The sequence below is a fragment of the Giraffa tippelskirchi genome, chromosome 8 (assembly GCF_054371585.1).
Source record: "Giraffa tippelskirchi isolate mGirTip1 chromosome 8, T2T-mGirTip1v1.2.pri, whole genome shotgun sequence".
NCBI lineage: Eukaryota > Metazoa > Chordata > Mammalia > Artiodactyla > Giraffidae > Giraffa > Giraffa tippelskirchi.
In genome coordinates this window covers 35,045,809-35,067,861 of record NC_137282.1, presented here as the reverse complement: position 1 = coordinate 35,067,861, position 22,053 = coordinate 35,045,809, and the positions used below count along the sequence as shown (strand labels likewise).

Sequence of the window (22,053 nt, the reverse complement as noted above, 5' to 3'; positions counted from 1 at the left end):
GTCACTTCCACTGTATCAAAATAAGGGATTTGATTTAGGTCATAACTGAAAGGCTTAATGGTTTTCCCTACTTTCTTCAATTTAAGTCTGAATTTGGCAATAAGTAGTTCAGGATCTGAGCCATAGTCTGCCCTGGTGTAGTTTTTGCTGACTGTATAGAGCTTCTCCATCTCCAGCTGCAAATACTATAATCAATCTGATTTCAGTATTGACGATCTAGTGATGTCCATGTGTAGAGTCATTTCTTATGTTGTTGGAAGATGGTGTTTGCTATGACCAGTATGTTCTCTTGGCAAAACTCTGTTAGCCTTTGCACTGCTTCATTTTGTACTCCAAGGCTAAACTTGCCTGTTACTCCATGTATCTCTTGACTTCCTACTTTGCATCCAGTCCTCTATAATGAAAAGGACATCTTTTTGGTATTAGTTCTAGAAAGTCTTGTAGGTCTTCATAGAACAGTTCAATTTCAGCTTCTTCAACATTAATGGTTGGGCCATAGACTTGGATTACCGTGATACTAAATGGTTTGCCTTTGAAGAATTTTTGCCCACAGTAGTAGATATAATGGTCATCTGAATGAAGTTTGCCCATTCCAGTCCATTTTAGTTTTCTGATTCCTAAAATGTCAACGTTCACTCTTGCCATCTTCTGTTTGACCACTTCCAATTTACCTTGATTCATGGAGCTAACATTCCAGGTTCCTATGCAATGTTGTTCTTATAGCATCTGACTTTTTCTTTCACCACCAGACACATCCACATGGGCATTGTTTCCCCTTTGACTCAGCCTCTTCATTCCTTCTGGACCTATTTCTGTGCTGTTCTCCAGAAGCTTATTGGGCACCTATCAACCTGGGGAGTTCATCTTTCAGTGCCGCATCTTTTTGCCTTTTTGTGCTGTTCATGGGGTTCTCAAGGCAAGAATTCTGAGGTGGTTTGCCATTCCCTTCTCCAGTGGACCACGTTTTGTCAGCCCTCTCCACTACCATCCCACTTTTGTCCTACTCTAATCAAGAACCATGGTGAAGGACCATCCCACCCCTTCCAGTCAAATTCTCCTTCCTTTTTTCTCCTGAAATATCAATAATAGCAACCACTTCACTTAGCACCTGAATGCACTTAAAGTGAATACATTCGTCCAGCCTTACTACCAAATTACCTTTCCAACCGCTCTGCTGCTGGTCTTCCACATTTTTGAAAACCAGACTCTCTTCATCTAGCGGTCTCCATATGATTTCCTTGTCCCATGCTCATCATTTCTTGTATTACATCCTGTGGAAATTGCACCATGACATTCAGATAACAATAAGTCTCCTTCCTCTGCACCTAGAAAGTTCTTATTGTTGAAGCCAACCTTATGCATTCTGTAGATTGAGAGTTGGTGGACAAAGGTAGAAAATCAGTTTGGTATCCCAGCTTCAAATAAGGTCACAGTAGTTTCATAGGGTCTCCTGATTTTTCTCTTGTTAGCTCTCTTTTACAGGACTAACAGAGACTTTAAAAGACTGAGACTGGTCTTTGCATGGGATTTCACATTTGCATCCATTTTTCTTTGCCCACCAAATCCCATGGGGGCAAAACAGAGGTAAATCTAGGTGGAAGCTGTACATACAGTAGGTTTGCATCACAGATGAGATTAGGAAACCACAGCCCTTTTTAATGAAATGCAAGCAACTGGGCCCAACATTTGCACTGGAAGGAGATGTTATCTTTATTATAATAATACTAATTTGCAAACAAATCAGCCTGTTTGAGAGGAAGACACCACCTCAATCCTCGCCGGCTGCTCACTTTCCGGATATCTCTGAAAAGGTGACCGGGAACCAGAGCCGCTGGGTGTCCCTTAGAAAATCACAGAGGGCGCTCAAGCCAGCAGTGCAAACAGAACGGGGTCCGAAACAAAACGTTTTGGGCTTCCAAAATCACGGCAGATGGTAACTGCAGCCATAAAATTATGGCTCCTTGGTGACTGCTCGTTGGAAGAAAAGCTATGACCAACCTAGACAGTATATTAAAAAGCAGAGCCATTACTTTGCCAACAAAGGTCTGTCTAGTCAAAGCTCTGGTTTTTCTGGTGGTCATGTATGGCTGTGAGAGTTGGACCATAAAGAAAGCTGAGTGCTGAAGAATTGATGCTTTTGAACTGTGGTGTTGGAGAAGACTCTCGAGAGTCCCTTGGACTGCAAGGAGATCGAACCAGTCCATCCTAAAGGAAGTCAGTCCTGAATATTCATTGGAAGGACCGGTGCTGAAGCTGAAACTCCAATACTTTGGCCACCTGATGTGAAGAACTGACTCACTGGAAAAGACCCTGATGCTGGGAAAGATTGAAGGCAGGAGGAGAAGGGGACGACAGAGGATGAGATGGTTGGGTGGCATCACCGACTCAGTGGACATGAGTTTGAGTAAACTCCGGGAGTTGGTGATGGACAGGGAGGCCTGGTGTGCTGCAGTCCATGGGGTTGCACAGATTCAGACATGACTGAGTGACTGAACTGAAACAAAATAATCAGTCATTCTAAAAGAAGGTTTAAAAGGAAGAAAAAGGAACAAATTGGGCTAAATATAAAGCAAATTTCAACATGTAATTGTCTAATTCCATTGTCTAAATGGAATTATTGGTGTCTAAATAGATACCAATTTTTTAAAAAATATAAAAAAAGCAAAATGCAGCTATAGGCTGTCTACCAGAAATCTATGTTAATTAGAATCTACAGATACAGTAAAGTAAATTCAATGAAAAAACTGTAGCACACAAATGTAAGCATAAGAAAGAGTGGCTGTACTAAAATCAAAGGCAGGACACTTCCTAATGATAAAGGGCACAATTTACCCAGAAGATGCACCAATTCTAAATGTGTATGCATCCAATATCAGAGCTTCAAAATACAGAAAGCAGAAAATTATAAGGCTGAAAATAATCCTTTATTATCTAGCAAGTTTAGAAAAAGCTACTAGAATATAAAAACTAAATTTAGCAAGTTTGCAGAAGATAAGGTTAATACAAAAATTGATTGTGTTCTAATACGCTAGCACTTACTGTAAAGCTATTGCAGTATAGACAGCATCATACTTTTATATGGATAGAAATACAAATTAATGGAACAGATGATATACTCGTAAGTAGCAGTTTATTTTCGACAAAAATGCTAAGGTTCTTCAGGAGGAAGTACTTTTTAACAAATGGAGCTACAACAACTAAGTTACCATTTGGGAAAATGAAATGAACTTTGACTATTGTCTCATACTGTAACACAAAATTCCTTTTAAATTAACCATAGACATTAATATAAAATCTAAAATATTAAAACTTACATAACAAAGCATAGGGAACTTCTTCAGTATCTATTGTTTCTTAGATGAGACACCAAAAGTCTAAAATAAAAGGGAAAAAAATGATAAATTGGACTTGGTAAGTTAAAATTTTCTGTTTGTCAATATGGTATTGACAAAATGAAGAAAGTTCGTGCCACATACAAGCAAGAAAATGTTTGCCAAACATATGTTTGACAAAGGAATGAAACTGAATGAAGTTTTACACATCAGCATATGGAGGAAAGAATCTGTGAATAATCTTATAGTTGAATATACCAAAAAGATAGGCGAATGGTCAGTAACCACATGCAAAGATGTTTAGTATCTTTAGTTGTGAGGGAAATGCAAAGTAACCCATCATGTGATACCCAAAACCCTAACACCAGAACAGTTAAAAGTAATAAAACTTACTTTATTAGTCAGAGGTCTCCAGAGAAACACAATGAATATTAACAATATCATATTGAGTGAAAAACGCCAGTTGCATGAGAGTATACACTGTAGAATTCCATTTGTGTGAATCTCTAGAAAGGCAAATATGATCTATAGTGACAGAAAGTAGCAATGGTTGCCTTTGCTTGGGGCTAAAGTGGGAAAATTATTTGGAAAATTCTCAGGGAAACTTCCATGATTGGAGGCATGGAAGTGTTCTGTGTCTGAATGGTTGTAATGGTTACCAAGGTGTATATAAATCTGTCAAAATGTATGCCAAAATAGATACATTTTATTGTATGTAAATTATATTCCACTAAAGTTGATTTAAGATAAATAGAAAGCACAAAAACTGTCACAATTTAAGGCTGATAAAAATATCAAATTGTTTCAAATGAAAACAAGACCTGGAGACAAAGAGTGATTGGTAACAAAGAAAAATGCCTACAATTTATTAGGACTTACTACATGCATTCTGCTAAGCCCTGGAACGCATTATTTTACTTTACGTTTTTAAATTAACCCAAAGGGTATTACTATTAATACCACTTTGCAGGTAAGGAAACTAATACCTGGACAGTTTTTGCTGCCAGACACCAGGCCTGTTATTCCACCCAGCAGTGTGGCAGCGCCCAGCCTTCACTGCAGCAGTGTGACTCTAAACTACAGCCTTCATGACAGGAATCGAACCCTCGACAAAAAAGAACCTTAGAAGGATTTTATATTTAGAAATAAGTGTGCAATTGAGAAACTAAGATTACATTCCACATACTTTTAGTATTGCTTAAGTATTGCTAAGAGTTTGGAATCCTTTGCTAAACATTTGTGCTCTGTCCTAACTGACACAAACATGAGAAATACACAACACAAAGAAGTGCTGTAGTACAAATTCCAGACCTCGGGGTGTCACAGGAAAGTGACTTACCACATAGCCCAGAACGCTGTCCACAGTGGGAGAGAAAAGAGTGCTGTTGGATGGCAGCCGTGCCTCAGATGCTCTCTTGGTTTGGGGACTTTAGTCTGAACTGCCGTGAACCAGGTCGGCCTCAGCAGCTCAGCCCCAGTCGATTCTGAGTTATTCTGCAGGGGCTCTGTGGGGTCACATACTGAACTAAACCCAAGGCCTGAATTCCTTTGTTAACCCTGAAACCACTCCAACTTCCTCAAATGCCTTCAGATCAGTGAATGATCTAGAATGAAGTTTGACCTTTAAAGTTGTTTGGAACAAACTGGAATCTAAAATTAAGGTTTGTTTAATTTTAGTCTTACCTTTTTGCTATTTTTTTTTAAATCTAACATCTAGCATTTTGGTTACTATTAAGAAGATACATATAACTTTTGTTGTCCCAATTCTACTGCCATATTCTAAATGCAAAGATTTCATAAGTAATCTGATTATCTCACTGAAGAAATAATGCTAGAATCTATTTAACAATAAAGTCATATTCCATGAAGAACATATATTGTCTGTCATTAATTTTAAGTATCATTAATTGAGATTTAACAAAAGAATTTAGGCCTCTGTTATCAGACAATACTTTTCTATTAAAAATAGTAAGATATGAGGATTTTGTGGACTTTTTAAAATATTTCTACAGGGAAAAATCATTGTCCTATCAGAAAAATTCTGGCTGATATTAAAGTTTAAAAAAAGCAACAGTTTTAAAACAGATTTAGTAATATGAATCCAGCATTGGCTATGCAGAAAATTCTTCCTTCAGATCTTTTAAGGCTTAAGTGCCCAGTGGTTCAGACCTTGGTCCTTTTCTCTGTCTCTACCTCCTCCATGGTGGTTTCACCTGTTCTCTTGCCTTTAAGTACCATCCATAGGTTTACCCCTTCCTATAGCCTTGCTGAGTCCTATATGCTCCCCCTCATTTAACCTCTCTGCCAGCATCTACAAATAAACATGATCTCACCAGCTCCACCCAAGCAGATTCATCTGTCCTCTTCCCTCTCTGACTTGATTGCAACTCCATCTTCCAGTTAATCAAGCCAGAATCCTTGGAGTTACCTTTAACTCCTTACTTCCTTTCCAATTCCCATCCAATGCATCAGCAAAACCTCTTGGTTCTACTTTCAAAATACATCCAGAATCCAACAGTTTTTTCTACCTTCATTGCTGTATTCTGATTCAATCTTCTGTTGCCTGAATTCTTCAGAAGTCTTGTCTGATCTCTCTGCTTCTGCCCATGACTCACTACAATCCATTCTACATGGAGTAGCCACCTTGATCCACTGAAGGCAAAAGTAAGGTGTTGTCACACTTCTTCTGAAACCATTTGATGGATCACCCAGCTCAGTCATTTTAAAAACCAAAGTAATAACCATGGTCAAAAAATCCTATATTATCGGACTTGTTCTTGCTGTTTCTTTGGCAGAAAAATTCTTTCTCTATATATCTGAATAACTAACACCATCACTAGCTTCAATTCTCTCCCTGAATATAGCCTATTAAATAAGGTCTAAAGTGATCATTTATTAAAATTGCAAATCACATTCCCCTGGCACACTTCATTTCTGTTTTCCTGCTCCATTGTTTTTCTTTAACACATATCGCCTTCTAAAACACTATGTAATTTATTATATTTCTGGTTTATTGCTGGTTGTCCCACACTGGAAAGAAAGCTTCATACAAGCAGGACTTTTTTCTTCTTTTTGTCTCTTTGTCTTTTCTGTATCCAGTGAGCTGAAGACAGTGCTTTATGCAAGATACATATCTTATTGGATAACTGAACAGAGAAGATATGAGATATGGTATTTCCATTCATTCACTAGAGTATATTGATGACTGCTATCTGCCAGTCCCTTTACTAGCTCTTAGGATACAGTAGGAAGCCAAGGGTACATGGTGCCCTCCCTTATGGGGCTCACAGCCTATTGAGAAAACTGCCATTATAGAAATAGCCATAGAAACAACAAGTGTCTAAATAGAAACTGAGAAAAGTGCTTTGTGGGGGGGAAAGTTACAATATACCATAAAATAGAGTAATAGAACTACCTTAAATCCAAGATTCAGAGAAAAACCTCATTAAAGAAGTAACATAGATGAAAGGCTAAATAGCAATTCAGGTGTTAAAAATATATCCATGAAAGAAATACATGTGCAAAGTTCAAAAGCTGAGAAAGGGTGAAAGATAGTCAGGGCTATTGGAACATAATTAACAGAAGAAGAACACAGGCTGTAGCTAGTGTAGTCACCAGGGACCACACATGCCAGGCTGAGCTGACTGTGAGAGAAGCTTGATTTTATCCTAGGTGCAAGGAGAAGACTTTGAAGAGAATTAAGCAGGGTAACAATGTAGTGAAATTTTGTAATTTGCACTATCATCCTGCCTATTGTGTGTTTCAGGATGACTTAATATAGATAGAAGTGGAAGCAGAAAGGTCAGCCAGGATTCAATGATATTAGTACCAGTAAGAGAAGACAGTGTGACATACAAATGTGACCTGGGTGCTGACTGTTGAGAAAGAAATAATGAGGTGGATACAAAGTATATTTTTATTAGAATGTGATGGATTAGATATAGAAACAGATATGGACTTCCTGGTTACTATCATAAGCAAATAAATGGATGCAAGTAGATGTGAATGCTAAGATAAGAAACAGATAATAAAACAATGAACCACTGACTGCCTTTGCAGGGACACTGGGATCAGGAAGCAGGTGGTAGAAAGAAATTAGGCTCATTATTCAAATTTACTAGGGTTCAATTTTATGATCATCCTATAGTCTATATATTTTGTCTTGCATTGTACCAGAAGCCTCTGGAAGAATGCCTTAGTCCCACAGTTTTTCACAGAATGAACAACAGGCTGGATATTTTGTGCACAAAAAAAAGTATCAGGTGACGTGTAATGTGCATAGTGCTGAATATCAACTCTTTTGTCTTTAGACCAATGAATGTGCAGAGTCAGTCTTGTTCCTCAATTCTCATATCCAGGATCCCATTTGGGAAATATCTCAGTCTGCTTCTCTTTCCTTTATTTGACAGTTAGTTGTGATGTTCCTGGGGCTTGGGTAGAGCAGGTGAGATCAGGTGAGGAACAAGGATTTGGCCTAAAGCAATGCCTGGGAAGAAATGCAGTTACCCTGAGTCCTAAGAGAACAAAACCAAGAGCAAAGTGTCAATGTAGATGAATTGTCAAAACGGCAAGCCTGGATATACAGCAGGAGAAGGCATTATAAAGATTCAAACCTAACAGCTGACCCAGTCAGAAACACAGTGCAGGTATATAGCTATGAAAGGTACACACAAAATAGAAAAGCCACAGGCAGTGGTGATGGTGAAGCGTTCAGATAAAAGTTACCATCTTTAAGCCAGTTTTGGAAAAATGGGTTGAGAAGAACATGCACTTTGGGAAATCAGCATTGTGAAGAGGTCTGTATAATGAACGAGAGCATCGTTACAGAGCAAATCCATCTACCCAGTTTTCAGTTCCCTTCCTGCGCTATTGTGGGAGAAGTGACAGGTGTGGACCAGAGGAAGCCACCTTAAGCCAGAGGCAATGGGAGATACAGACTGCTGATTACAGCCGAGAAAGTTCCTTTGGTGAGCCCTCACTTGTACCTGCTCGGTTGAGTAGCTTTCTGTTGCCCATGTTCTATTATTAAGCTTGACAACCCAAAGACTGATGAACTTATCACTGTCTTTTAGAGTTTTAAGACTCCACAAATGAATAGGTAACTCTCTTTGCTCCTTTCTTACCTTTAATCGTAAAGTCATCTGAAAGACTGACTGCTATATTCAAGCCTTAACAGAGTCATTAGTTAGAAATTGATATAAATGTAAAAAAACCTTCCTACTGAGAAAGAAGAGCAAAGTTGTAAGTTTTTATTTCAAATTCTAAATATCTATTTCTTATTGACTTTGCCTGCTATTAAATCACCATATCTACGGCATGATAGTACTGTTTAAGGAAGTATCGTGTCTCACATCAGCTGTGATGTATTTAACCACTGCATTATCATTCTGCTAAATTAGATAAGATTTATTTATTTATTTATTTTTGGTATCTCAAGCTAGAAGTAGTCAAATTCTTCTATGAATTCCAAAGAACATTGCACAATACCAGATACCATGAGTGAGCTCCAAAGCCAAGAGCAAATGATGTGTGGAATTTAGGGTCCTGCCAGTTTTACACATCTTGAAATAATACAGTTCATAGCAATGTGGAGAGAGATTAGCACTCATAATCTTCAAGTGGCAATTCGGTACACACAAGAATGTTGTTTTCACACATACCTATTTCTATCCTTAGTGTCTTGCCCTTATACATTAATAGTATGCTAGAAATATTGTCAATACATTTTCCTGTTTTCAGACATTTCTTCTAAGGTAGCAACACATATATTTTAATATAATAAAAGTAATAATTTTCATTTTTAATATAATAAAAATAAATTTTTAACATAAAACATCCATGGTTTTGCTTAATTATAAGATTTTTTTTGTTCCAAGGATACAGAATAATATTAAAATTAAGGCAAAGGAATATAAATTAAAGGATTAAGATAAAACTAGGAATGAGGGACACATAGAATTCAATACCCTAGAGCCCAGTGCTCTCCAAACCACAGGTTTGGCATTAGCTTTTCTGGAAGCCAGTGAGAAAATGAGAGCGTAACAAGTTGTGTTATTTCTAAATATCTCCTTAGTGTTTATAAAACAAATACTCCTAAGATAAATATCTATTAAGTGTCTATAAGATAAAAACAAATAGTAACTCAGGTTAGGCCCAGCTATTCCACTACTGAATGAGTCAGGAGGGACAGCTTTTCTTTCCATCCTCATAGATAGGGTGCTGCCTACTGCAGCAAACAAGCTGCTTAACAATATCCTCACGAGGACCATATTCACAAGCCTATGACCTAGTCTCTCTCCACCTAGGCCCATTCCAATCTCTTCTCCATCCCTCAGGCAAAAACCCACAGCTTAAAACTAAAATCTAATGATGTTCTGATGCTTCAGTTCAGTTCAGTCCAGTCACTCAGTCGTGTCCGACTCTTTGTGACCCCATAGACAGTAGCACGCCAGACTTCCCTATCCATCACTAACTCCCGGAGCCAACTCAAACTCACGTCCATTGAGTTAGTGATGCCATCCAATCATCTCATCCTCTGTCATCCCCTTCTCCTCCCGCCTTCAGTCTTTCCCAGCATCAGGGTCTTTTCCGATGAGTCAGTTCTTCGCATCAGGTGGCCAAAGTATTGGAGCTTCAGCATTAGCATCACTCCTTCCAATGAATATTCAGGGTTGATTTCCTTTAGGATTGACTGGTTTGATCTCCTTGCAGTCCAAGGGACTCTCAAGAGTCTTCTCCAACACTGCAGTTCAAAAGCATCAATTCTTTGGCACTCAGCTTTCTTTATAGTCCAACTCTCACACCCATACATGACTACCGGAAAAACCATAGCCTTGACTAGATGGACCTTTGCTGGCAAAGTAATGTCTCTGCTTTTTAATATGCTGTCTAGGTTTGTCATAGCTTTTCTTCCAAGGAGCAAGTGTCTTTATTAATTCTGTGGCTTCAGTCACCATCTGCAGTGATTTTAGAGCCCAAGAAGATAAAGTCTGTCACTGTTTCCATTGTTTCTTCATCTATTTGCCATGGAAGTGGTGGGGCCAGATGCCATGATCTTAGTCCTGATGCTTAAATTCCTTAAAAACCTTTCCATTGCTTCTGGGGGAAAAAAATCAAAATCCTTAATGGTCCAGTTCAAGGTCTTAGGTTTTCTGGCTCTGCCTGCCTCTCTCTCCTGCATCTCACCTGAGTCCTGCATTAAAGTCATGGGTGTTTTGGATGAGACGTCAGAGAACCAGACATTTTTACTCCAGAACAGTCATCTCTGTACTTAACTCTACTTTATTTATGTGATGACTTGATTAATGTCTGTCTCTACACTGTGGGCTTCAGGAGACTGGGTGCCTTAGTTTGGTTATCTTCCCTATGCTAATCATACTTCTGTCTCAATAAAAATTTGAAGTTCAGTAGATGGATAAATGAATGAATGAGCAAACACAGAATGAGTGTTTTGACCTTCAGTGATGTTTCAACCTAAGGATTGATTTGAATACTGATAGGAAAGGCAAGCCAATCTTTGGAAACTATTTTGATCGCAACCAAAGTTTTAACAAGTATTGAAATTCTGTGAATTCAGAATATAATTTCAAACGTGTTTTAAATGACAACATAAGAAACACTACAATTTTTCAACACGTATTAAATATCAATTTTTAGGTTCCATAAATCACCTACCTTGGTGATTAACTATGACTCTAGATTGACTTATTTATTGAGAAACAACTCTATGCAAAGTCACTTTGATTTAAATATCTCATCTGCATTATGGCAGGTGAGGACCAGGAAAGAATTCTATGAAATTATGTTTCCAGAGTGTGGCTTATTACTTCAGAGGACATCATATAAAAAGCAATAATAAGTAATAATTATATAAATGACAGAAGTTCACTTGTGCCACATTGGTGCACAGACTTTTAGAAGTAGGATTTTATCTGGTGAATAATCTCAACTTCTGTGAACAGAAGTATCTATTACAGTGGCCTGAGGGAAAATTTAACTTGAATACTTTTTCACTAACTGAAAATTAACCAAAAGATTTATAGTTCCATGTTTGGTTTCAACCTCAAAGTGCCTTTTCCTGGAAAGTTTTTCAACTTTTCTCAACTGTGTATGAATTATTATTGTAAGAAAAAAAAAATGTTGACATTTGTAACATTTGCCAGTCTTGGTGGCTTGAGAAATGTCCAAAAACAGTTGAAACCATTTCCAGTTAGCTTAAGAAAGTCAAGAGAAGGCTCAAAAAGAAAGAGAAGGTACTTCATGCATTCCACACAGTAGGGATTCAATGAAAGAACTCTGAGGTTACTTGAACTGGGTTGTGCTATTTCTGCATGTGATACTGTAGAGAAGTTGAAGATGTCTTGGCAGTTGGAGCGTGATGGGGTTAGTGAAATGCTAGTATGTTCCCCACCCCAGATGGCTCACTGAGGCAACATCAGCTGACAGTAGAGAGATATGTCCAGAAACTGTAGCTTTGTTCTTGGTTATCAAGTCTTCTGCATGAGCCTGTGGAATAGGAGAAAAACTTATCTTACATCAGCTTAACCTTTCTGATGAAAAGTGAAGTATAGAGAAGGAATGAATTATTTTAAAGGACAGCTCTTTTATCTTTTTCGCTTGGTTCTGTAAAAGCTAAAATAGAAGACTTGGGAAATTCCATGAAGATAAATATGTTCACTGAAACAAACTTTTTATCATACCCTTAGCTAATTTATGCAGCATGGCTAACTTAAGATAGTTTACACATAGCTGTGAGGTCATGGAAAGTAAGTTCCAGCTACAATGCTTTCCAGTGACAAATATTAGAAAATCAAAGGAAACACACAATCGAGAGATCCTAGATAGTTTCCTAATATCATGTATCTCAAATAGGCTTTCAGGAAGTCCTGGGTCGTATTCAATGCATATTTGAATGCTCTGACATGAGACCCATATGCTCTAAACATCAGGCTGTCAGAAAGCAGAATTCCATTCCACTGTATAGGTTTTGGCATTTAACAAATTACAACTCCTGGGAGCTATCACACTTCCATCTGAGATTGACTACAGACCTTCTGAAAATATTTATAATATTTTTTCAAAAAGGGTCTTTTAAAGATACATGAACACATAAATTCCAAATGAAGCCCTAGAATTCTGAATTCATTTAAAGGAGAATTAATTTCATTTTGAAAAAATGTAGGACATTTTATTCTGTATCAATAGCAATCATTGCAGATTATACATATAAATTCCTAAGCAAATCAATACAAAAAAATTTTAGAGAGCATTTCTGGGCTGATTAGTGGGCATATGGGAAATTCAGATGTATCTGCCTGCCTTCAAGGGACTTAACTTGGAAGTCTTCCCCTGATACCCCCCACGCCCTCCCATATCTGCCCCCTGAAACCATTTGATTAGAAAATCTACCTCTTCCAAAAGAAGGTTTACACTGATTGTAGATTATATTCTTTCTTTAAAAAGGCAAAATCATCCAGTAAACTCACAAATCAGATGTTTCAAAATAAGTGAGTAAGTTACCCCCTAGAATTATTTAAGAATTTTATTGAATTCCTACCTAATTTAATGGTAAACCCGAACTCTGGTTCTTCATTACACTTCTGAAATCAGTTATAAGTACATGATCTTTCTTCACTTGAGTTTTAATTCAAGTCCCTATGAAATCCAGAACTGTTTGGGCTTTCTTGTCATCTTTAAATTAGCATACATTGCACTGATGTAAAATTGAAACTTACTCTCTCCTGCCTTGAAAAGCCTCCTGACCAAAGAACACTGACCAGTATGTATGTTTCTATTTTTAATTTCTCCAACCTCTAGATCCTTTGCACAAGTTAGTTGTTTTTTGTTTTTAATTTTCATGAGCCATAGAAATGAAATATTTTTCCCAAAGCTTTCTTGATCTTACATTAAAGGAAAGAAAGTGGACAAATTAACTATTGTTCACACAGAGCTTCTTAAAAAGAACAATGCAAGTTTCTGTTTTTTTTAGCTTCTCCTTGGTGATATGTTTTTATTGTCTGATTCCATTTTTTTTTTGCATCTATTTATTTTTTTTCATATTATTTTCCATTCTGGTTTATCACAGGATGTTGAATTTAGTTCCCTGTGCTGTAGAGTAGGACCTTGTTGTTTATCCAGCCTGTATATAACAGATTGCATCTGCTAATCCCAAACTCCCAGCCCATCCCTCCCTTACCACCCACCTCTCTCCCTTGGCAACAATCAATCAGTTCTCTCTGTGAATCTGTTTCACTGATATATTCATTTTTGTCATATTTTAGATTACACCTATAAGTGATATCATACAGTATTTGTCCTTCTCTGTCTGACTTACTTCTCCAAAATCACTGCAGGTGGTGATTGCAGCCGTGAAATTAAAAGACACTTGCTCTTTGGAAGAAAAGCTATGACAAACCTAGACCGCATATTAAAAAGCAAAGATATTACTTTGCTGACAAAGATCCATCTAGTCAAAGCTATGATTTTTCTAGTAGTCATGTATGGATCTGAGAGTTGGACTATAAAGAAAGCTAAGCACTGAAAAATTGTTGCTTTTAAACTATGGTATTGGAGAAGACTCGCGAGAGTCTGTTGGACTGCAAGGAGATCAAACCAGTCAATCGTAAAGGAAATCAGTCCTGAATATTCTTTGGAAGGACTGATGCTGAAGCTGAAACTCCAACTCGTTGGCCACCTCATGCGAAGAGCTGACTCATTTGAAAAGACCCTGATGCTGGGAAAGATTGAAGGTGGGAGGAGACGGGGATGACAGAGGATGAGATGGTTGGATGGCATCACTGACTCGATAGACATGAGTTTGAGTAAGCTCCGAGAGCTGGTAGTGGACAGGAAAGCCTGGCGTGCTGCAGTCCATAGAGTTGCAAAGAGTCAGACACAACTGACCAACTGAGCTGAACTGGACTACTCCATTTTCATTCACATAAGGAAATTTATCCTAGCAAATGTCATAACTTATCCAAGATTAAAACTAGAAGTTACTTCTATGGATTAAATGCATTTGTTAAATTAATTATATAAAGGGCATGGGGTATATTAACCTAAAGTATAGTGAACTTCAAAGTACATTGCCTTGACACTTTCTACCTTTATATGTAGAATTTCTAGAATTTACTAATTGACTATCTAACATTAATTTATTCCTTCCTTCTTTCCTTCCTTCCTTTGTTCCTTCCTTCCTTGCTTCTACAAACAGTGACCTATAAAAATGTTCCAGGCACTGCATTTGTCACTAGAAATTTGCCAAAAGAAAAAAGAATGAGAAATAATTTTTCCTTCAAAAAGATCAGGCAGATATCCAAAGTGCTAAGGTTTTATGCCGTAAAAGGTGAAGTTGCAATTAGTATTCCCTTACATAGAAGGCAATGGCACCCCACTCCAGTACTCTTGCCTGGAAAATCCCATGGACGGCGAAGCCTGGTAGGCTGCAGTCCATGGGGTTGCTAAGAGTAGGACACCTCACTTTCACTTTTCACTTTCATGTATTGGAGAAGGAAATGGCAACGCACTACAGTGTTCTTGCCTGGAGAATCCCAGGGACGGCGGAGCCTAGTGGGCTGCCGTCTATGGGGTCGCACAGAGTCGGACATGACTGAAGTGACTTAGTAGTAGTAGTACACAGAAATCTCATAGGTTCTTTGGTTCAAAAGGAAATTACACATCAAGTTAGGTACTTTTCTTTTGCTCTATATGGCAGTTAGTTTTTACTGCAAAAAAAATAATGTGAAGGTAGAAAAGTAATGGGAAACATTTTTATAGCTGACTCTGCAGAGCATTACATCACAATGTGATTAATACACCTAGTTAACATTTAAGTGTCTTAAGAGAAATATTTTTCTTGTTTACAGCCTGCATTTCTTCCTTCCCCCCAAGCTTAATTTAATGCAAAACTCCCACTGATATAATTGTTAATGCTTGAGAATTTTTGTTTCTATTCACAAAGCATGAGATACACTTTTATGCACTGTGTACTATATGTGTTGAAGCAGCAAAAACATTTCCCATAGCTTTGCAAAAATAAAACTAAACTAGTGTGTGATTTCAACAGCAGAAATTGTAGATTTAATTAATAACAAAGAGCTACTCTTCCAAAGATTAAGTGAAGATTTTATTTAAGTCCAAGTTAGCAAAGAAAATTGGTTTCTTGATTGTTATTTGGTGTCTGTCGTAGGGATTCTTCATGACTTCATAATATTATATGGTAGTGAAATTTTATTGAAGATAATTTGCTGATTGAATTGCATTCTATGACATATGAATTATTTAAAAATAAAGTTTAATTAATCAGGCTTTATTGTATGTAACCAACACTGTGCATATTCCAGCCTTTAGCAGCAAAGCTTAGGTGAAAAGATAGTTCCTGCAAACTGTTTCTAACAAGTACCTAGATTCAACTTGTGTTTTGTAACTATGAGAAGTATACTACTTCATAAAAAATAGATTTGTTTGTGTAATGAATACAGAAGGTTAGCATGTTTGAAGGTTTTTGACAGACTAAAATTTATAAATTATAATAATTGCAATAAAAGTTTCATTTTTTATGGAAGAGTTGCATTCAGACTTTATCTTTCTGACAAAGAACCTTATGAATTCATTTTTAAAAATGTATACTTGCAGTCAGCTGAAATTAACTAATATATACTAAACACATACTCTATATAAGGTTTTTTAATTTGTTTTCAGTTCAGTTCAGTTCAGTCACGTCCGACTCTTTGCGACCCCATGAACCGCAGCACACCAGGCCTCCCTGTCCATCACCAACTCCCGGAGTTTACCCAAACTCATGTCCATTGAGTCGGTGATGCCATCTAACCATCTCATCCTCTGTCATCCCCTTCTCCTGCCTTCAATCTTTCCCAACATCAGGGTCTTTTCAAATGAGTCAGCTCTTCCCATCAGGTGGCCAAAGTATTGGAGTTTCAGCTTCAACATCAGTCCTTCCAATGAACACCCAGGACTGATTTCCTTTAGGATGGACTGGTTGGATCTCCTTGCAGTCCAAGATCCCTTGGATCTGGACTTCTCAAGGGTCTTCTCCAGCACTGCAGTTCAAAAACATCACTTCTTCGGCGCTCAGCTTTCTTTATAGTCCAACTCTCATATTCATACATGACTACTGGAAAAACCATAGCCTTGAGTAGACGGACTTAAATTACTAAAATGTATTCATGTAAGAATATTACTTGAAAATACTCAGGACAGCATCCTTACCTTTAAATAGTAATGCTATGATTAGATTAAATGAAGAAACAAAATATTTAAATGTAAAAATTAATAATAAATATGAAAACTGTTTCTTTAATTTTTTAAAGGAAGATATTAGTTTAACTTTCTGCATTTGAAAATTCTCTAGTCTCTATTTTATGAAGCAGCATTCCATATGTGGGTTTTAGGCTTCCCTGATAGCTCAGTTGGTAAAGAATCTGCCTGCAATGCTGGAGACCACAGTTCGATTCCTGGGTTGGGAAGACCCACTGGAGACGGGATAGGCTACCCCCTCCAGTATTCTTGGTCTTCCCTTGTGGCTCAGCTGGTAAAGAATCTGCCTGCCATGGGGGAGACCTTGGTTCGATCCCTGGGTTGGGAAGATCCCCTGGAGAAGGAAAAGGCTACCCACTCCACTATTGTGGCCTGGAGAATTCCATGGACTGTATAGTCTATGGGGTTGCAAAGAGGCAGACACGACTGAGTGACTTTCACATGTGGGTTTTAATTTTTAAAAAATTTAAATGGGAAAAGACCATGTAAGCTAAAGTTGCTATTCCACTATCAGTTAATATTCTGACTAAACTAAACTAGATATCTGCACTGAGACATCCAGCATACCATAGTCCTCATTTTATTTCTTTAAGGAGAAAGCAGCAGTCAGGGAAGAAATTGATTATTTACACAATGTATAAACAAATATAAATATTCATTTAAAAATACATGCACAGACTATACTCATTCCATACTTCTCTGTTATGAAAATAAGGGTGTCATTTTTGCATACTCACATTCTCATGATGATCTGGATACTGTGTTGGATGTTTTACATATATTATTTTGCTCTTTCTTCACAAGCATAGTATATAATGAATAGTTATCTTCACTTAATAGAAAAATAATGCATGCTAAGAGGTATGTGTTTAGAAATATAGACATGATGTCTGCAAATGGTTCAGATATCTGTTTGCACGTTTGTGTGTTAATTGTGAGGATACAAGTGTTTGTTATAGTAGTATCAACTTTTCAGTAGTTTCATATTTTAATAATGGAGGTTTGGAGAAAAATGACAGATGTGAACACTGCCTGAATCCTGTTGTCTTTCTTTCCTACTCGCAGTGTATGAATGTTCACATTTGTCAATATAATGGGTGTTGAGAGATACCTCATTGTGGCTGTGATTGCATATTTGTACTCACAATGTGTTTGAGCATATGTTTATGTTTCTTAAAGATTTAGGGAAATAAATTAGAATAGTCATTCACTTTTGAGAATAACTTGTCAATTATATATTAAAATTTCAAATTTTCATATAACTGAGCAATCTCCCCTCTCAGTATTTACCCTAGGTAAAAAATTAATTCATGTCCACATAAAGGTATGAACCTAGGTGTATTGTTTGCAAGAGAAGAAAATCAGAGCTACTATTATTTCCATCAATAATGGCATGATGAGTGATAGGTGCTCAGTCATGCCTGACTCTTTGCGACCCCATGGACTGTAGCCCGCCAGGCTCCTCTGTTCATGGGATTCTCCAGGCAAGATTACTGGAGTGGGTTGCCATTTCCTTCTCCAGGGGATCTTCCCGACCCAGGGATCCTGCATTGCAGAGAGTCTTTACCACCTGAGCCACAAGGGAAGCCTACTATGAAGAGACATTTCTAAGAATAAAGACAGGTCAACTCAAAAAGTATCAGCAGAGACATGCTTGACTTTATCTTATAATCTATAGACAATACATTAGAATATGTAATGAATCCATACACCTTTTCCAAAGGAATACCCAAGACAGAAGTAACAATAAAGTTATAAATGACAGTCATCAATCAGATGAAATAATTTAGATGAAGCTTTTCTCTCTCGAAGAGATGGGGACTGGGCAAGTGGTCAGGAAGGAAATACAATGTGCTTTTAATTTTGTATGAAAAATAATGTTCAGTTCCAAATAGCTGAACATGGTTCTGTTTTTGCCAAATAAATCCTCTACTTCAAATTACTGTCCAAATGCTTTATTAAAACTCCGCTCTGGCCTCTGTTTTGGAATCTGTTACTTTTGTTGTTGCCTCCTGCTCGCTGTCCTCTGAAGCTCCTGCTTCTTCCCCGCTGTCCCCTGAAGCCTCGATTGCCTGGCCACTGTCCTCGGAAGCTGCGATATCCTTCCCGTGAACCTTCTAGCTCTGGTTGCTCCGTGGCCACAGAAAGCTGCCAACGCCGTGAATCATGCTACTTTTCCTGTACTTTTGTTACTGATGCAGTAGGGATATCAAAGCAAACACCCTGCTTTCCTTTGAGAAAGATCATTCCCTTCACTTTGGAATCACACTTTGGAATCAATATCCTCACCCAGCTGAGTCAGTTCTTTGCATCAGGTGGCCAAAATATTGGAGTTTCAGCTTCAGCATCAGTCCTTCCAATGAACACTCAGGACCGATCTCCTTTAGGATGGACTTGTTGGATCTCCTTGCAGTCCAAGAGACGCCCAAGAGTCTTCTCCAACACCACAGTTCAAAAGCATCAATTCTTCAGCGCTCAGCTTTCTTTATGGTCCAGCTGTCACATCTATACATGACTACTGGAAAAACCATAACCTTGACTAGATGGACCTTTGTGGACAAAGTAATGTCTCTGCTTTTTAATATGCTGTCTAGATTGGTCATAACTTTCCTTCCAAGGAGCAAGCATCTTTTAATTTCATGGCTGCAGTCACTATCTGCAGTGATTTTGGAGCCCCCAAAATAAAATCTCTCACTGTTTCCATTGTTTCCCCATCTATTTGCCATGAAGTGATGGGACCGGATGCCATGATCTTAGTTTTCTGAATGTTGAGTTTTAAGCCAACTTTTTCATTCTGGGGATTCCAGAAGAATCATATTTAAAGATAGAACATGTTTATTAAGAGAGAGAACTGGAATGTTGTGCTCTAGCTGCTGCTGCTGCTGCTAAGTCGCCCCAGTCGTGTCTGACTCTGTGCGACCCCATAGACAGCAGCCCACCAGGCTCCGCTGTCCCTGGGATTCTCCAGGCAAGAATACTGGAGTGGGTTGCCATGCTCTCCTCCACAACATATGTGAAACTACCCTTAAACTTTGAAGAAAGGAAAGGAGAACTGGAGAGAAGTGGCCTGGTAAAACACCGGTGAGGACAGAGGAAGCCCAGACAGTGTCCCGGCATTCCCAGTTCTGAGGGATGCAGAGAAGGGTGCACGGGCACAATACCTGGAGCTGGTGATGGGGTGGGGGGTGAGGGCTCTTCCAGGACTGGCACGGCATGAGGGGAAGAGGCAACCCGCAGGACAGGTGGGAAGTGGTGAGCAGATCTCGCATGCAAACACCAGTACCCAGAGGAGCTGCACTGAGGTAAGACCTCTTGGGAGCATGATGCCAGTAGGACATCCATGTTCAAGACTGTGAAGCAGTGCAGCCCACCAACAAGAGAACTGCAGGTGCCGACGATCATTAATAAAGAGGTGTTTGCTTGTTGCCCTTTTTCTTCTCCCCACTCAAAACCGCAAGAGCTAGCACACAGGAAAAGTGGAAACACCGTCCAAGGTTCAAACCACAATGCCTCCAACTCTGGCATCTTAGGAAGGCTATAGTATTGGGGTCAACTGATCTGCCTGGTGATCTCTGCATTTTATATTTTATCTTTGGCTTCAGACCGATAAACTCAACTGCTTCACAGCAAACTGGATCAGCTGCACACATAAACCACCAGGACCTGAAGAGACCCAGGCCCAATACCTCAATCTCACCTCCCCATCTTTGTCTTTAAATCATGAAAGTACAAGTCATTCATCTTAAGAGAGGATACAAAGTCTGATTGCTTATTGTATTTTATTCCAAAAAAAAATTGAACTTCTCTGATTTTTCTGTCACAGTAATTTTTGTTCCAGAAAATTGGCAGCAACATGAATAAAAACCTCTAATCGGGGAGCAAAATATTCTAGCTTTTAATTCTGGTCATATAGTTTAGGGGAAAAACGTAATTTACCTTTCTTGGCCTCATAATCAATATTTTTAAATAGTAAGATTTGTCTAAATCTGTTATTCTTAAATATTTTGAGTCTGAACTGCAATGAAAATAGTTTTTAACCTTTATCATTACATTCTTGGAAAACTGCAAACATTCACACAATTATGCTCAGACATAACAAACAAAAAAACTATGTATTTGAACAGGTTATGGACTCTCTGAAGCTGATTAGATTGAGAGTCCTTAGACAATATGCTAGTTTTTCTCATCTCCAATTCTGCACAAAATTTTTAACTTTTGAATGAATCAGAGAGGTTTATTAGAGAAAAAATTTTCCATATAATGAAGAAATTCAATAATAAATCATTGAATAAAAGCATACGGTCATCCCTAATCTTGAGTTTTGAGGTTTCTGTGGCTTGTGATCACTCACCTAGAGCCGGATATCCTGGAATGTGAAGTCAAGTGGGCCTTAGAAAGCATCACGACGAACAAAGCTAGTGGAGGTGATGGAATTCCAGTTGAGCTATTTCAAATCCTGAAAGATGATGCTGTGAAAGTGCTGCACTCAATATGCCAGCAATTTTGGAAAACTCAGCAGTGGCCACAGGACTGGAAAAGGTCAGTGTTCATTCCAATCCCAAAGAAAGGCAATGCCAAAGAATGCTCAAACTACCGCACAATTGGACTCATCTCACACTCTAGTAAAGTAATGCTCAAGATTCTCCAAGCCAGGCTTCGGCAATATGTGAACCGTGAACTTCCAGATGTTCAAGCTGGTTTTAGAAAAGGCAGAGGAACCAGAGATCAAATTGCCAGCATCAGCTGGATCATAGAAAAAGCAAGAGAGTTCCAGAAAAACATCTATTTCTGCTTTCTCGACTATGCCAAAGCCTTTGACTGTGTGGATCACAATAAAGTGTGGAAAATTCTTCAAGAGATGGGAATACCATACTACCTGACTTGCCTCTTGAGACATCTGTAAGCAGGTCAGGAAGCAACAGTTAGAACTGGACATGGAACAACAGACTGGTTCCAAATAGGAAAAGGAGTCCGTCAAGGCTGTATATTGTCACCCTGCTTATTTAACTTATATGCAGAATACATCATGAGAAACGCTGGGCTGGATGGAGCACAAGCTGGAATCAAGATTGCCGGGAGAAATATCAATAACCTCAGATATGCAGATGACACCACCCTTATGGCAGAAAGTGAAGAAGAACTAAAGAGCCTCTTGATGAAAGTGAAAGAGGAGAGTGAAAAAGTTGGCTTAAAGCTCAACATTCAGAAAACTAAGATCATGGCATCCAGTCCCATCACTTCATGGGAAATGGAGGGGGAAACAGTGGAAACAGTGGGTGACTTTATTTTTCTGGGCTCCAAAACCACTGTAGATGGTGATTGCAGCCATGAAATTAAAAGACGCTTACTCCTTGGAAGGAAAGATATGACCAACCTAGACAGCATATTAAAAAGCAGAGACATTACTTTGCCAACAAAGGTCCATGTAGTCAAGGCTATGGTTTTT

The 22,053-nt window shown here is 38.3% G+C and overlaps 1 protein-coding gene and 1 long non-coding RNA gene across 3 annotated transcripts in view; one reads left to right on the top strand and one right to left on the bottom strand.

Moving 5' to 3' along the window:
• LOC145518183 (uncharacterized) overlaps positions 1-4,830 on the bottom strand; it is a 61,194-nt gene extending 56,364 nt beyond the window's left edge. The window contains exons 1-2 of the long non-coding RNA XR_014062726.1: positions 4,672-4,830; positions 3,315-3,374 (exon numbers count right to left, since the gene is read on the bottom strand). This is a non-coding gene — a long non-coding RNA (uncharacterized LOC145518183). The remainder of the gene's footprint in view (positions 1-3,314; positions 3,375-4,671) is intronic.
• Positions 1-22,053, top strand: part of LOC145518182 (uncharacterized) — a 429,574-nt gene that overhangs the window by 344,018 nt on the left and 63,503 nt on the right. The window lies entirely within an intron of this gene.